Below are 16962 nucleotides of genomic sequence, written 5' to 3' on the forward strand. Positions count from 1 at the left end.
CTCCTGTGAGTGTCACCAGCAGCTCCCAGTGATGGCAGTGTGACTTTCGAACATTAACTAGATAAAGGAGATCACAGATTCAGGCAGCCCAATGGGCCTGGCACCACAGTACATGACTGACTGAGCCAGGGATGCACGTTACAACGTGTGTTGTTCAAGTCAAATAGCTCACGATACACTGTAATGCAATATAGATAATAACAGAGCTTAGGTGACAATATTTGGGGCACTAAGAGCCTGTAATTTGCTCTCTAGCCCTCAGATGTATAGGCTTGTTGCAAGATAATTTCCCAAATCTTTGAGTTTTGCTGGAAGGTCCCCATGGTGATAAGTATGGGCATGAAGAACATAGAAAATTACTTGACAGGAAATCACGTGAAACACGTTCCTGTTTGGATAGCAGCACACCTAGGCAGGCTGTGGGCGTTGTCTGGATCTTTGTTTTGTTTTGGTTTTGGTTTTAGAGCACCTGAGGATACCATGTAATTACAGTGAGGCTGCTCATTACCCTTCCTGGCAGTGTGGTGATGTGGCCACCATGGTTGGTCTCCAGATGGTTTGGAATTTGAACATTTGGGACAGCTTATGGAGGTGGGTGGCACATTGAATTCTCCAGCTGATTTCTGTGCTACAGTAAAATCCCCTCGAGAGCAGGAAGGTCAGTCTTGTGTGCCAGCCAAAAAACCTGAGCCAAGAATCACTGCAGTGGCACCAGAGCAGCTCAGCCTTTCTTGTATCCTGCAGTATGAAAGCCGCCTAATTTTGCTGGAGAAAATTAGAGCCTGTTTATTTATTCCCTTGCCACATTTCCCTAAGTATGTCCTTATGTCCCTAAGTATGTCCCTATGGCAGGACATTGTCCTTTCCACAGGCCCCATTTGGTCTCAGGGCGACAGGTGTTTTGTAAGTTCCCATGGGGTGAATTGTTTGTCACAAAACAGGCTTGCTTTTTGCTGAGCTGACCTTCTTTTGGGGACAAATTGAGCAAGTGGTGGAAGGTATTTGCTGCACCAGCCACGGCTCGAGAGCTCCAGCACGTCACGAGTGTGCTGGGGCCTTGCTGTTAAGCACCTGTGTTTACCTCTGTTTTCCCTCCTTTCACAGTGCCTCTGTCTCCTGGAGTGTTGAATCCCACCATCAGTATGGAAATATTGTGGGGGAGCTGAATGGGACTGTTTGTAATGATTAAGGTGGTGCTGACAGAAAAACACTGCTCTTTAAACACAGACAAATCCGTACAGCAGGGCCATGTGCCTCAGTTATCCCAAGAATGCTAGTCCAGGCCTTATGAACACAGGAGGAGAGCAACAAGGAAGGCCTGGTCCTCAATGTAAGAAGGTGGTGGCACTCGGCTTTGCAAGCTGCCCTTAGTAAGGTATGAGGTCACTGCGTGACCTGCGAACAGCCAGCAGTTTTTGAAGTATGGCAGTACCTGGCTTTGTTTGTGCTTAATGCCTTCCTTTATGACTTCTTTATTTGAAATGAGCAAATAAGTGTTCATGCTCATTAAACACAGGCATTCCCACTCATCATCCCGTGAGCAGCCCTAACTGCAGCTCTCTTTAAAGACAATCTCTTTGAAGCTGCAAAGCTTAAGAGAGCCATCCATTGCATCGCACTGCCCCACGTATTTATCCTTAAATAGACTAGATTCATGCTCTTCACCCCATGGGTCAGTCTACAGCGTACCTTCCCTCACCATGGGAAATTACTTCATATGAATATTTAGCCCACTTTCCCTATGTTTGCAATTCCCTCTTTTCTCCCTCACCTTTTCCCTCCCCTTTCCTTATTTTGAGGCCACCAAGCTCCAGATGCCCACAGCCTGGTGTTTCAGGAGGTGTCCCTGCTCTGCCCTGCTCCCAGCCACCAACCCTCAGAGCTCCTCAGCTGCAGGCCCGCTTTCTGTCAGAGGTGGAAGGAGCGTTTGGCTGTGGTACTGCTGCCTAGCAGTGTCTGAATCACAGCACACTGGAATGAGACCTGTGAGTCAACAGGCTTGTCATGGAAAATCCTGACTGAATGATTAGAATTTGTCTGTGCTAACTAAAAAGAAAGTCTTAGATGAGAAGCACGAGGCCGCTTCAGCTGTACAGTCACTGAGATGTAAATTGTGCCCTGGGGCTCAGATGAATAGAGATGCAGATAAGACTAGGGACTCAGAAGGAACTCCCCACCCCAGCCTTCTGCAGAAAGCTGGTTTAGCCTGAGCTGGTAAGCCAAGGTCTCAGTTTGAGTTTCTTCAGCAAGGAGCGGAGCCTGAGTCTGTGAATAGCCAGAACTAGGCATAGGGTAAAGGGAGCTGGGTTGCCATGGCCGCTCCCGCATCCAGTCTGGCTGCCTCCTTACTAACCCTCCTGCTTCACCAAAACCACATGGGTGGATTGTTTTGTGTTACTGTGTGAATGCATCAGCACTCTGCTGGTTTTTCTAGACTTCCCGCTATATATATATTAAATAGGTGTTAACAGCCAATCTGTAAATGTAAGAATGGAAGAACATTTTTCTGAATTTCAGATGTCTCGGTGTAAATGTGCTCACCAAATAACATGGAGATATAGAATCAGGGCCTCAGTCAGAAAGTAAGCAACTGTGGTTCAAAGCAATCACACAGCCAGCAGTTCTGGCAAGTGTGCAACATGTGAGTTTGGCATACACTTCTGGTTTCTGGCTCTAGCATTTAAAGGTCTCACTGAACTCCACTAGCATAGGATAAACCAAGTCTACCTTACTACTGTATTAGTCTAGGATTTAAGAGGGCATTGTGTGTGGAAGGGTACAGAAATTCACTTTTCAGTATCATGAAAGCAATTGAGTTAGCTGATAGTAGTAAAACAGATTTTGATCTAGTTCTTATAAAATCTTTGAGATTCTTGTATCTTGTTCATGACAAACAGGTCCACATCCAATCATAGAATCCTTGGAGTTGGAAGGGACCTTTAAAGGTCATCTAGTCCAGTTCCCCTGCAATGAACAAGGACACCACAGCTAGATCAGGTTGCCCAGGGCCTGATGCAGCCTTGCCTAGAAAGTCTCCAGGGACAGGGCATCCACCACCTCTCTGGGCAGCCTGTTCCAGTGCCTCACCACTGTCACTGTAGAAGACTTTCTCCTTATATCTAAACTTTATCTACCCTCTTCAAGCTTGAAAGATATACATGAAGACCTACATTAAGACCTACAGACCTCAGCAGCACACTGGCGTGAATGTGAGTGCAGGCCTGGCAGAATCAGATGGCACAAGCCCGGAGACTAATAATGACACGAGCCTAAATGAATGTAACCTGTGACCCTTAAATGTGAAGTTATTTTCACAGCACAGGTTTCTGGCAGTTGGAAAAGCTTTGTTTTCATTTGCAGTACTGTCACATTATATGTATTATCGTTATACCTCAATTCTAAGTCATTTCTTTATGCTCTTGAGCCATAGCCACTGCACTTCTTTATGAAGAAATTGTGCCAAGCTCGTCAATCCTGCTGCTGAATGGGCAGAGAAGGCCACTGAGGAGCGCTGCAGACTCCGTTTCAGGGTAAAACCAAGTCCCACCATCAGTTATGCTTCCTCCCGCCTCTAGCTATGTTGCTACATTTTTTTATCTATCTGGGCTGGATGAGCTGTAATTACTTTTTCCCTTTCCCTTTGAACTTCTGCCCACCCAGACTGCAGGGTGAGCATGACTTCTCCTCTGGGCACTAAAATTGAGGATAACTTCGTTGAATTTGGCAGTAAAGACAAGCTGTCCTCTCTTTACATAGAAAGATAACATTGTAACCTTTGAAGCATGAAACGATCACGTGAAATGGCATTTACAGCGATGATGTCTCCTAAAAATGTGAAAGCCAGTCATGGGTTCTTACTTCACCCACCTAGGTCTGACCCTTGGGTTAGGTACTCACCAGATATTGATGAATAGTAAGATTTATTTAGAAAGGAGACCCTGGCATAGTGAGAAAGATAAAGAGATTAACGATTCAGTTATATGAGTGAAGATGAGAGTTGGAAATGAGGAGAAAGAGGGATGATCAAAGTGAGATTTTGAATATGCAAATATCATTACCTTTTGGGAGGGGAGGGAGGGAAGTAGCACTGGAAACTTTTGCTCAGGTCTGTGGTCTTCAAATCAGAAACTTTCTGTGAAAAATTCTCAATTTGCCTCTTCGAGTCCTAGTTTACAACTAGAAAAAAAGGTGCCGTGGTAGTTTTGTTAGTAGCAGCTATTTCTGTAACAGAAAATAACACAATGTGAAAGAGGACATCCTGGCTGACTTCCTCTGACCTGTATAAAGAGACCAAAAAGCAAACAAATAAACAAAAACCCAAGGGACTTTCACTTTACTAGGCACTATATATGTCCACAGAGGCCTACTAAAACAACTCTGCATTTTATTTATTTGTACATAACATCATTACCTTTGAAACTCTGCAATGCTATAATAACCTGTGGAGAATTTATATAAAATGCTGAATTTAGAATTTCCTATTTTTTTCTGTGCTTTTAACCATATATACATATATACAGTCCTTTACCTCACAGTGTTTCAGGGAGTGTCTTTGAATGTCAGTTCTAAGGTGAGCTTCAGTTTCAGCATGTCGAAATTTGCTGTTGATGAATCCTATACAACTATGATGTTTGGCTTTTCTGCTTCCTTTTCATTAACGAAATTTTCCATCGTTAACTTGGAAATCTTATTGAAGTCAATGGAACTACTCATTGCAAAGATATAAATAACCATGATGGAATTTGACCTTCCACCACCTCAAAGGAAATATTCTCCCATCTAATTACACAGACTTATTCCTGCTCTAAATTCAAGAGCTAAAAAACTTTTAAAATCTCCTCTGATAAACGATGTCTACTGTTTGCGGCTGAAATCCAAACTTTTTTTTTCCTGCAGCTCTAATACAATTATCCTATATATCGTACTGCTATGGGAAAATTTGACACAAATACCAATTGCTCATGCTGTGTATTTTTGGCACTTTGTTTCTGAGTTGCTGTGAATTGCATGCTACTGTTTTGACACCTTTTCAGACTGTAGATGCTGCTGTGTTTCTTGGGAGCCTGGGAAATTACCTAGAAATGAAACTCGTTGCTGCCGATTTCCTCTATAAAAGCAAGTTGCTGAAGTAATTGCTTTGGTACTTCCAGTTCTGGCTTCAGCTCTGAAAGCGCTATTTGAAAAATTGCTTGCTTGCTTCCTTTTCCATTTGAAATGCCAACCAGGAGGTAAGTGTAATGGCAGTTCGCTTTTCTTTGGCTCTTTAGTTATCAGTAATATTCAGTATTTTCACGATGTTTTCATTTTCCGAGCTTTGCAGAAGTGTAACCCTCTGTTCTGTGCTGATTTACACCTCTGCAAACTTCACTGCAATGTTGCTTAAATCTCTTGTGGGAGCAAATCAGTTCCATATTTGGCCTGACAACACTGATCAGTTCCAGCAGCTTGGAGCGTAAAGTATTCTAACCTTCCTTCACACCCAGAGGAAGCAACTCTTAAATCAGAGAGAGAAATTGGGTTCATAAAGGGTGGGAGAAGGAAAGGAGTGGGGGAATAAGAAGCAAAATGCCTGGGGAAAAAGTTCCACTCTATTAGGAGGTATTTTTTCATAGAATGGATCCTTTTAACATACTGAGAAAACGGCTTCCCTTCTGCAAGGGAAAGGAAGTTACAGAAATTACTAATGCTTGTTGAAATTTAATCTAAATTCCTAATTTAAGCAGAAGAGCTGGGTGAAACTCATTCCAGATTTAATATGTTATAATCTAATTGACTTCAAATACTTGCTTGTGTCAAAACTGGTCTGTTTAAAGAGCAAAAAATAACAAAGAGTAAAGAACACTTCTAGAACATACTGGAGATGTTAACTTAAGATATTATTATTGGAATGAGCCTGTTCCTATTTAATTCCAATAAAGAAGCTTGTAATTCTCTAAAGCTCTGAGGAGATTACTATAAAATAACATATCAAGTTTGCTATTTTAAAATTGGAAAAAAAGGAGAAAATTAATTTAATAAAGACAAACAAAACTGAATGGCAGAAATAATTGAAACAAAAGATTTTTTGTCCAAAAGTGAAGGCAGAGGATACAAAGTGTAAAATGAAAGCTTCCTTAAGAATATGTACATGGAACACAAGAATAGAAATGAGTGAAAAAAAAAATGGGAATATGCACAGAGCTTGGAAGACATCGGGTCTGTAGAAAAGGATTTCCATTCTTAGTGAAATGGCAGATTGGGGTTTCATAGCCTATTGCTGGTCAGCTGCTCAGAAGAATTTTCTCAGCTCTTACGAGCACTATTAACAGTTAAAAACAAATCTAGTATACAAAATATATACATACAAACATTATAAGGTTATGCTAAAGTTAGTGAAGAAGGTTTTCCTTGATTTTTACATTCTAATGTTTTTGTTAGGGTTATACATTGGCTGATTTCTGGACGTGCAGACAGAGGATAGTAACAAAAGGAAATAAGAAACAACCGCATACAAATGCAGAAATCACAAAGAACATTTCTTGGCTGTGTTCTTCAGAGCTGGTAAGAAAAAAAGTTAGATAAAGTAATGGAAATCAGAAAGCCAACAAGCCACTTGCAGCCACTTGCAGCACGTACTAGGCAAGAGAGCCCGTATGCTTGCTGCTTTCCCACACACGCTTGAACTTAAATAATCCTCACCTCTGTGAAAGGAGCAATTTTGGGAAGCAGCCCCTAAGCCTCTGCGGTCACACGTAAACACAAACTGAATTTTGGGTTGGCTTGTCTTAAAGCATCAATCTAAAAGCTGAGATGGAAATTAGTACTTATTGCCCTGTATCATATTGGATATCAATCAGCAAAATATTCTTCACCAGAGGGTGGTTGGGCCCTGGAACAGGCTCCCCAGGGCAGTGATCACGGCCCCAAGCTGCTGGAGTTCAAGAGATGTCTGGACAATGCACTTAGACATAGAGTTTGAATTTTGAGTGATCCTGTGTGGAGCCAGGAGTTGGATTCAGTGCTCCTTATGGACCCCTTCCAACTCAAGATATTCTGTGATTCTCTGATTTATGAGATGCTGAGGTTTAGTAGTGCAGTCAGGGCAGGAGGTGACTGTAGAAAGGGGTTGCAAAGGTCTCCTGGATTCTGGGCTGACTCATCTCTAATATAAACTAGTGCAACATGACAGCTAACATCTGTCAAGGCTTTATTTTTCAAGTTTTTAAATAACAAGATGTAAGTGCCCTCTTGCTTCCTTATTATCTGCTGCAAGGGTCATAAAACTTGTGACAACATGACACAGCTAGTTGAAAGGAAGGAAGAAATTAAGCAATGTGGATTTTAGGAAGTAGTATAATTTACAGTGGAATGAAGCAAAGAAATGTAGAGATCATATTTAAAATTAAAGAAGTGATAAGGTCCTGCAATAACTGTGTAGCTTGATCAAAACCTGCATGAGGGTAGTGTTTGACCACTTCCTCTGAGTTAAAGAACTCAGAGAAAGTAGAAGTAACTGCCTCTCAGCCTTTCAACAGGAAGGCCAATAAGTAAATCAATGGAGGGTAATTCCAATTTGGATAGACCTTAAACTCTTCTAAGTCTTCTTTAAAACTAGAAATTAACAACAACAGCATCAAAAACAGTAGGGACCAATCCTAGAATGATGGAGTTTGAGTCAATGCTGTAGGTCTTATGTATCTTAAACTGTCTGATAGCAGTGGCGACTTATTGTTTGGGTCTTTGCAGCTTCCTCCCATTCAGTCTTCTATTTCTGAGAGGTTTTTCTGTCAAGCTCTTATTAGGTCTCCCTGGTAAGGCAGATGGCTTCTTGCACCCCACTGGTTTCCCGCTGGAAATAAAATCAAATCACAAGAGGCTACAGAAATAAGTGGTGCATATTTTCACTGTGTTAAAATAAACATTAAGTCTGAGCCCACAGATGTTTTCAGGTGTTCTGACCCGGAGTTTATCAAGCACTTGAAATAAACTGTTAATTATTAACCAGTAAATGGAGGCTGGGATGGTCACATTCTGAGATCAGCTATTGCCTAGGGGTAAAATGACCCATGTCCTTGACAAACTATGTTTCTGATTGTAGACAAAAAAATAAAATAAAATAAAAAAAAAATCAGCCTCTTCATTATCCATCAACTGTTTATGTATGTTAAGTTTGTTAAAATAATATGGTAAGAAACACAGCGGTAGAAGTAACTGCGCACCTGTGTGTACTGCTGGGCCTTCAGTTTTGATAATGTTTATCTGAATTTTCAGAATTGCTTTCTAGCTTTCCTTAAAGTTGTGGATGGTATCTGAGGAGCTACAACCCTCCATGGAAAGCATCCTGTGGGAAGCATCCTAAAACTGGAAGTTGTTCTTTTTGCAACACAAGGGATATTATATACCTGTACCCCAAGAGCAAAGTAGATACCATGCCAGCAGCTTCATGAATCAGGCTGCCTAAACACATCGTTTCCATTCTCTACAAATCCATCTGAACTGAACCATGGATACATGCTATTCTTTGTCCTGAAGTCACGGTCCTCTGCTCAGGAGCGCTCCTCTACACTGGTGCATCCATGATGTTCTTTCCATCTATTAGCCATATTTCTTTCTCTTTGTTGCCAGATCACGTTTGGACATATACTTCACAAATGCTGAAGACAGGTGTTTTCAAAGGCCTTCTGTAGAAGACCCTGTCTGCTGATTGTAGGTGTTCCCAGGGTCAGTTACTTTACATTTATTGACTGTATGCATTTCTAGCATGTTTTCCACTTGATAGTTATATTTTTGTTTCATAAAAGCAGTTTGGCTGTCACAGTCTGATGCCTAACCAAGTACTGTCACTCTAGAACATCAAATCACCCTCTTCTCCCTAAAAGTATTGTTCTTTAAAGGTGTTCCTAAGTGGAGAAAAAAAACCTAGCACCATTTACCCAGACTTTTAAAAATCTCTAACAAGATTGGCTAAATGAGGTCATCAAATACTGAATAAGTCAGGGGCCATCCAGGAGAATGTAGTAAACATTCTGCTAATTTCTGCTGTACAGTTTTTCCTTTGAGAGTTCTTGTTTCCCATCTGAACTTCCAGATGCTTTTGTTTAAACATGCACAGTAAAATGTTAATTTGGAATGAATTAAAAATTTGCACATGATACCGTAGTTTCATGGTTGAATGCTCTGGGTCCTTTCCTTGATACCTTTTCCAGTAAGTAAGATGAAGGAAAAAAAATCCTTTCCATGTGACACAAATTATGACAGAGAGAGGAAAGCTGAGTCAATATATCTTTACCCCATACTACTGCTAGCAGAAACCTGTGGGTGGTAATTATGATAGTGTGAGCTACTTAGAGCTGTACCCATGAATTCGGCTGCAATGTAGGCATCCTCATAGAGGCGTTTCTATTTTGGCTAAGAAAGTGGGGATTTTAATGTGTTACATCAACTTCCTCTCTCTGACTAAGATCATTTTTCATCAGAAGCTGAAAGCAGGAGCTCTCTGCTCCCATGTGCCACCCCTTGTGGGTGCTTTACAATTTTCAGGGTTGCATCCAAAATCACGGGAACCTTGTGTGACCCTTGCCTCCTCTGTCATGATGTGAAAGGACATCATCATGACCATAAGACGTGTCAGAAGAATTGTCACTTTCTACACGTCTAAGGGATTTGAAGCGAGGGGTCTTTGCGTTAATCTGCAGTGTGAGTTGGTGCACAGCCCCATACTGCAGAATGTGAAGGTTTCGGGAATTTACATTGCCATGTCAATAAGCACAAACTGGTCCAAGCACAAATGGACACTTGGAGTATGGTATTGCCAAATCTGGATGCTTAAAATCTCGTGTCCTTATTTCATGCTTGGAACGCCATACATGGCCTTTTGCTGTCCTTTTTTTCCATGTAGAATAAAACTTGATGTTCAAGCAGGAGGGAGCCACAGCAAACTTCATCTGGACAAGTAGGGAAATCAAGACAACAGGCAACACCATGCAGCATACGTGCCCCAGCAGCACTGGCACAGCCACCATGCTGGTGGAATTACTTCTGAAACAAACTTTTACAAAGGAAGAAATGATTGTCATTTGTCCTAGACACAATTTTTCAAAGATCACATGCACATAGCACGTGTTATTAGTATTTACATTACAAAGCAGGATAAAATCTGCTGAATGGATACCTGGGATATTTGTGATCCTCGACAAGTTTGAAAAATAGAAGGCAGTTTCTGGAGATGAGTACTGCTGGTCATGAGGGCACAGGGGCAGAGGATGTCCTGGTTATGCTGACTTCATCCCTTGCAAAGGGCAAGCAACAAGTGGTAGCAACAAAGGGAAGGACATGAGAGCAGAATTTGTGAAGAGAAAAACCACTGCCTGTAATGAACCAAAGCTCTGGGTATCTGCTTTTAGAGGGCAAGGTGTGTGAGGAGCGGCTGAGGCCCCTCGACGTGCTCAGCCCGGAGCAGAGGAGCTGAGGGGAGGCCTCATGGCGGCTGCAGCTCCTCACAGGGAGCGGAGGGGCAGCGCTGAGCTCTGCTCTCTGGGACAGCGACAGGGCCCGAGGGAACGGCATGGAGCTGTCAGGGGAGGGGCAGCTGGGGGTTAGGGAAAGGTTCTGCACCACAGGGCGGTGAGCGCGGAACACGCTGCCCAGGGCAGTGGGCACGGCCCCGAGTGCCGGAGTTCAAGGGGCGTTAGGACAGCGCTCTCAGACGCAGGGTTTGAACGCGGGGTCGTTCTGCGTGCAGCTCCAGCCCCGCACCGCCAGGTGGCAGCAGGCCTTCTCCTATGGGCTTCGCCACAGCGCCGGTCACTGTGGCTTCGGGGTTTTTTTTCGTTATCGGTAATCGTTAATTAAAAATGAGCTCCGATTCCCGTGCCGAGGCTCCCTCGGGGTCTCCAGAAGATCAGTCTGGGACGCTCACTGAATATCCATCTGCTCAGCGGCAGTGTTCGCAGATGTTTCACTGGGACGGAAGAGTTTGCAAGCTGAAGAGCTGCAACTGCAAGCCTGTGCGTATGGACTGCTGAGCCAGCAGGAAAGTGGGTGATGAGAAGCGAGACAGACCCCTGGATGCCAACATCCCGGTGCAGACCTTTCTTCCAGAAAACCCCGTGACCACAAGCCAGCCCAAGAGGAAAGGTGGTACTATGGACACAACTCAGTGAGCTGCAGCATCACAGAACTGCAGGAATGCTGTGACAGGTAGGGACCAGCATTTATCCTATTTAGATACAGCTCTGCTACCGCTGCTCTGAATATGTATGATCCCATCCGCAAATTAAACTGAAAGCTTATCACAGCACAAAGCACTTGACGAAGACTAATGATTTGAATGTCGGAGACTGCCCACATTGCTTACCCTGTGGGAAAGCTCTGCCGATAAGAGCTTTGAAGGTACTGTGGTGGGGATGGAGAGCCTCTTCCCCTGGATAGTCACAGCAGGAGCCCACAAGTCATTTGTATTGCTGTCACACGATGCTGAGATGTCGACATGCGCAGGATATTGTTGTGAGCATTCCTTGTCACATGCCAGAGTCTGCCACGGTAATAATCTAGAATGGCCATGAATCTAGAAAGAAAAGATTTAGGGGGCAGTCCTGAATTGAAAGAGATGTAGGGAGGGTGTACTATTTTATAGACCATTAATGAGATCATCACTTGATTTATTATTTCCCAGAACAATCTGATACCATTCATCAGAAGAATACCATTAAGGCAGCAGTATGGATGTCCAGCTTGGTGGAAATGATTTCTCGTGATCTCTGAACTGGACAAAACATTGCTGGCAACTGATGGCAAAGGACTGGTCGCATATCCCACCACCAGGTGTGTGCTGAGCATCCTGCACAGCCACTGTGGCCTTGTGGTTGTCACAGCAGCACAAGGACTGAACTGACTGGGGACTCACAGACCAAAATGAAACCCCTACTCACACCTGCTGTAAGTGGATGCCATGTGAAGAATGCTGAGTGCCAGATACCTTGGGTTTCTCACAGGATGCAAACAGCCACCTCCACATTTACGGCACTGGAATTGTGGAACTGGAAGGATTTTCACCCTTCAGTCATTTTTTTCCTTGATTTTACTGCAAGTTTTCTGTTATGGAGTACTCTTCGTAAGGATACGTTACATGAAAAACAAAAGAAATGTAATTGCATCCAGAAAATGTTCACATGTGCGGTCCAATGCTGTTAGTATCACACTAATTTTCCTGGAAAACTTGTTTGATATTTGTTTCTGATGAGCACAGGGGCTGACAGCATCTCTTAAAGGCATGGAAACAAACAACTCCCTTTCAAGCGCACCCTGTATTCATAGAATCATAGAATCATAGAATTAGCAAAGTTGGAAAAAGACCTACAAGATCAACCATCCACCTACCACCAATATAACCCCACTAAACCATGTCTCTCAACACAATGTCTAGAAGTTTCTTGAACAATTTCTTGCATTGTGCTGGCACACTGCCTCCCCTGGATGGGTACGTAGCACTGGATGGCTGCCTCCTTGCCTGCAGTGCTTACAGAGCCTTCACCTTGCTCAGATTACCTGAGGGTAACTTCTGGGCTGGTTTGTGGCTTTGGGATGAGGAATTCAGCCCTCGTCACTGTACATAGCCTGTGGGAATGAGCAGGCATATGGAATTAGGCTGCTGGGAGCAAAAGGCACCAAGAGAGCTTTCAAATACTCTATCAGCAGTCAAACAATGTTTTTCACCTGCACATCCCTTGCTTTCCAAATCATGATTTATATTCAGGCACACTGTGTATATGGAGTAACAAAAGTCTACACATTGTTTCCTCACCTACCTTGGAAATTACCTCCTGAATGGACTAAGTACTGTGATAGCAAGAAAAAATACTGCCATTGGTATGCTAAGGAAGTATATAAATAATTCTGAGTTAGCTGTGGTTGAAATATCCTTAATTCAAATCTGCTTAGGGTTTTTTTGTTTGTTTGCTTGCATTGCAAAAGTCAAACTAAAGAAGGAGCAACTGGGAGCAAAAAAACCTCCATATCTCCTTTGATGCCAGCTGTGGTGCTGAGAGCTTTAGATCTTTGTTTTTTTCCTCTCATCTTTAATTAAGCTTAATGATAGTATGTGGTTTCTCAAATGTATTTTAATGGTGCAGGTTGCTCTGGGCGAATAAAAAATTTTGCACAGCTATCACAGGGCTCTGCCAGCCCCGGGCATGGGAGCAGCACTGCACGGTAAGTATTACTCTGTTATCTGCAGCTAGCTGTTAGAAATGCTCTTCCAAGCTGCAAGATGCCTTCTTTCCAATTTATCAGTGATGCTGCGTGTCAATGGGTTATTCAAAAGAAGAGCCACTTTCACTTCTGCTGAACTAAAATGCAGGTGACAGGAAAAATTAGTTATTTCCAGACTGAAATAAAATACCTTCGGTTCCTGCTTGCTGTGCATCGTGAGTCTGTTTGCACCACGCTGGGAACCAAGGGAGCAGAATGTGATTCAATACAACTAACAGGATGTATTATTTTCAGGTGCATGAACATGAACTATTGGTTCATTCTTCTTCTTCCTTTCTCTCTTTATCTTCTTTTCTCTCTCCTCTTCTTCCCTCTTCAACTGTTGATTCATTTGCAACTATAAATCATCCTGGCTGGAAATTCTGTGTAAGCCATTAGAAATAAAGACATGAAGTGACCAGCTGAAAAGCCAAGGAGCTGCAGTTTGACAACATTTTCAATGTTGTAAATGCTAATACAACCTGAACAACTTCAGTGCAACAACTACTGCTCTTCTGAAAAAATTAAGCAACTTTTTAATGGGGCATTTTGAAGCCAGTAGAGTTACATCTATTTGACAATTGAAACATCTATGAAGTCCAGATAATATCACATTTTGCATGAGCTTCTGGGAAATTACAAAAGAAAAGCTGTTTGGTTTTTTTTTTCCATATTGAAATGGAATAATTGAACATTTTCAGCCTGGAGGCAGCAGTGGTATATATATTAGCACAATAATATTCAATTGGTTTGAATTCTGTCAATTAAATGAACACAGTCCAGCTGCAATTAATAAATAACATAACATACCATAAAAAATCTTTTTTAGAAAATAATGTTCAGGATAACTGTTTTTACCTGGATACTTGCAATTAGATCTCTATATTAGTAGAATTAATGAGAAAGACTCTATGTTACATCAGGCCAAATTCATAGCTGTTAAGTCAGTGTTCTGCAGGAGATTCTGGCTGATTATTTCCAGTTTTGACCTCCCTGCCCCAGCCTGATAGATATTTACATGTTCATTAAAGGAGCAGAACTGATGAGCTTCAAAGTTATTTTCCTTACAAACTGTAGAACAAAATTTCAGGGGGAAAAAAAAAAAAAAAGGTGTGTGTATGTTTCTCTAATAAGAGTGTTCTGATTCAGGATAGATAATCTCCAGGACAGATAATCTCTTTTTACGTAATCATGAGAGCGGGCAGGAAAAATGCACCCAATGTAAGCCATGTACATTAATCAAACCATGTGCAACCTGAGCTGCTGAAGAAGTAACAGAGAGTTGCAGCGGGCAAAATGCATTGTAATTCATATTGATCAAAAGAAACTATCATATGTCTGTTTGGCCAAGTCACACAGGTCACTTTCTGAAGGCAAAATGAAGTAATGATACAGTAACTAACATATTTAATTTGTTTTTCGTTTCTCCTATGGTCACCAGTCTTTCAAACCATTCATTAAATCTCTCAAAGCTACGTATATAACAAATCTCTGATAGCTGAGGTAACAGACTGCTCATGTATCTGAGCAGAGGATCCAGAATGTCTATATTAATTTTAGCAGGAGCAGTTCTCTGCTGTTTTCCTTGCTCTGTTGAACACTCCTAATTTTGATTCATTCTGTAGGCATTTTAAGCTGAAGGCAAATATATATATGTGCGTGTGTAAGAAAAGGTTATTGCAAAGTCTTCATTAACTCGCTGGGAATGTGCCTGCCTGCTCAAAACCTTTGGAGCCGCTCTCTTCTTTGTTATTATTCATATTCCCTCCCTATTCCATCTCTCAGTTCACATCTCCAATAAAAACAATAATTCAGTCCAGATCTTCACTTTTTTTATTTCACATTCTAAGAGGCACTTGAAACAAGCACATGATAATCACATTACATAGATCTTACTTGCATGCATTTTACATGTTTCTGTCAATGTGCTAGTGGTACTCAGTGTGGTTCTAGAATGTTTGCATATAAATTACACTGTTAGTCACCCCTCACTTTAGTACAGAAGCAATTCATGGAACTATAGAATCACAGGATGACTGAGGCTGGCAGGGATACCTGCATCCCTCTGGCCCAATCACTCTCCAGCAGGGCCACCCAGAGCAGGGTGGCCAGGCCCATGGCCAGGCGGCTTCTGGAGATCTCCAGAGAGGAGACCTCACAGCCTCTGGGCAGCCTATGCCAGTGCTCCACCACCTACACATTATTGGTGTTTCCTGAAGTGCAGAGGGAACCTCTGTGCTCCAGTTTGTGCCTATTGATGTTTGTTCTAGCACTGGGCATCTCTGAAAAGAGCCTGGCTCCTTGCTCTTGCCACCTTTCCTTCAGGTATTCATATACAGTGATGGGATCCCCCTGAGTCTCCTCTTCTCCAGGCTGAGCAGTCCCAGCCCTCTCAGCCTCTCCTCACAGGAGAGGTCCTCCAGTCCCACCTTGGTGTCCCTCCATTGAACTCACTCCAGTATGTCCATGTCTCTCTTGTACTGGGCTCCCAGTACTGGATGCAGTGCTCCAGGTGTGTCCTCACCAGAACTGAATAGAGGGGAAGGATCACTTTCCTCCACCTTCTGGCAATACCTTTCCTAATGCAGCCCAGTACATCCTCACAATTCTTTGTGGTGAGAGCAGTCTGCTGACTCCTGTCCAACGTGGTGTCCACCAAGACCCCATGTTCTTTTCTACAGAGATGCTTTCCAGCCAGGTGGTAGGTAAAAAAACCTGCCTCTGCAGGGTCTGAAAGAATTACTTGTGACAGATTCTTTAGCTCCCACATCTTTGTGGTATCAGAAAGTATAGAAGACAACAGTAAACAACCCTGGTCTGTCTGTGCCCACATTGCAAGAGCTTCCCTCACCCCAACCCCATCTCTCTGACCATGCAATACTCCATTTTCTGTGCTTATCTGGCCAGACATGCTTCTTCTCCAAACCATTTTAGGAGAGTATTCTGAAAAACCCAAAGCATTTATTCCATGCTACCTCAGCTTTCCAAGGAATGAAGAACAGATTTTTTTTCCTGGCTCACTTAATTGCATCCGTAGAAAGTGTAAAAAGAAGCGTCTGTGTCCCCAGCCAACCTCACTGGACCACCTGGCCAGTGCAACTGTTCAGTGAATGAGATCCCCTGTGCAGTTCTGCTGAGCTCCTGTTACCACCAGTCCATTAAAAATAAATAAATAAATAAATAAATAAATAAATAAATAAATAAATAAATAAATAAATAACGTGATGAAACTATGTGAAAGTCAAGAGAAAGTTTTACATCTGGAATAAGAGTTTTACCATATTATTACATAGTGTTACCTGACAGGTTACTTTCTTTTCTCTCCATGTCTGTACTACAGTACTTTGAGTTTGTGTTTTACTTGATGGGGTTGGGCATTGATTGGGGTTTATATTTTGTATGTCATTGGCCAAGTGTTCAAGCCAACATACTCGTGATGGCATGCTCATAGTTTTTATTGAGTCTCTTATATGTCAAGCAGTGTAAAGCACGAGCAACTGTGACCAGCTGCACTCCCATCCTACACCATGGACACCAAAAAATGCAGAACCTGCAACTTAGCAAATGGAGGTATTCCAGGGATTTCAAGGAAGAAACTGGATCCTTTACTCCATGAGGTAGCTGAACTGAATAATACTGTCAAAAGATTTTATGGCATAGTTGGGTAAAATATAGTTTGAAAAAAATAACTGCTTATCTTCAACTTAATTTATTTTTTCAGATCTATAATATTTT

General features: G+C 42.3%; 2 long non-coding RNA genes across 2 annotated transcripts; both read left to right on the top strand.

The window, feature by feature from the left end:
• Positions 3040-10477, top strand: LOC110407486. The gene is made up of 4 exons (XR_002443912.1): positions 3040-3530; positions 5034-5228; positions 6418-6540; positions 8251-10477. It is a non-coding gene; the product is annotated as an uncharacterized LOC110407486 (long non-coding RNA).
• LOC110407492 lies at positions 10529-15042 on the top strand. The gene is made up of 2 exons (XR_002443916.1): positions 10529-11178; positions 11654-15042. It is a non-coding gene; the product is annotated as an uncharacterized LOC110407492 (long non-coding RNA).

The sequence above is a fragment of the Numida meleagris genome, chromosome 1 (genome assembly GCF_002078875.1).
Source record: "Numida meleagris isolate 19003 breed g44 Domestic line chromosome 1, NumMel1.0, whole genome shotgun sequence".
NCBI classification, from domain to species: Eukaryota; Metazoa; Chordata; class Aves; order Galliformes; family Numididae; genus Numida; species Numida meleagris.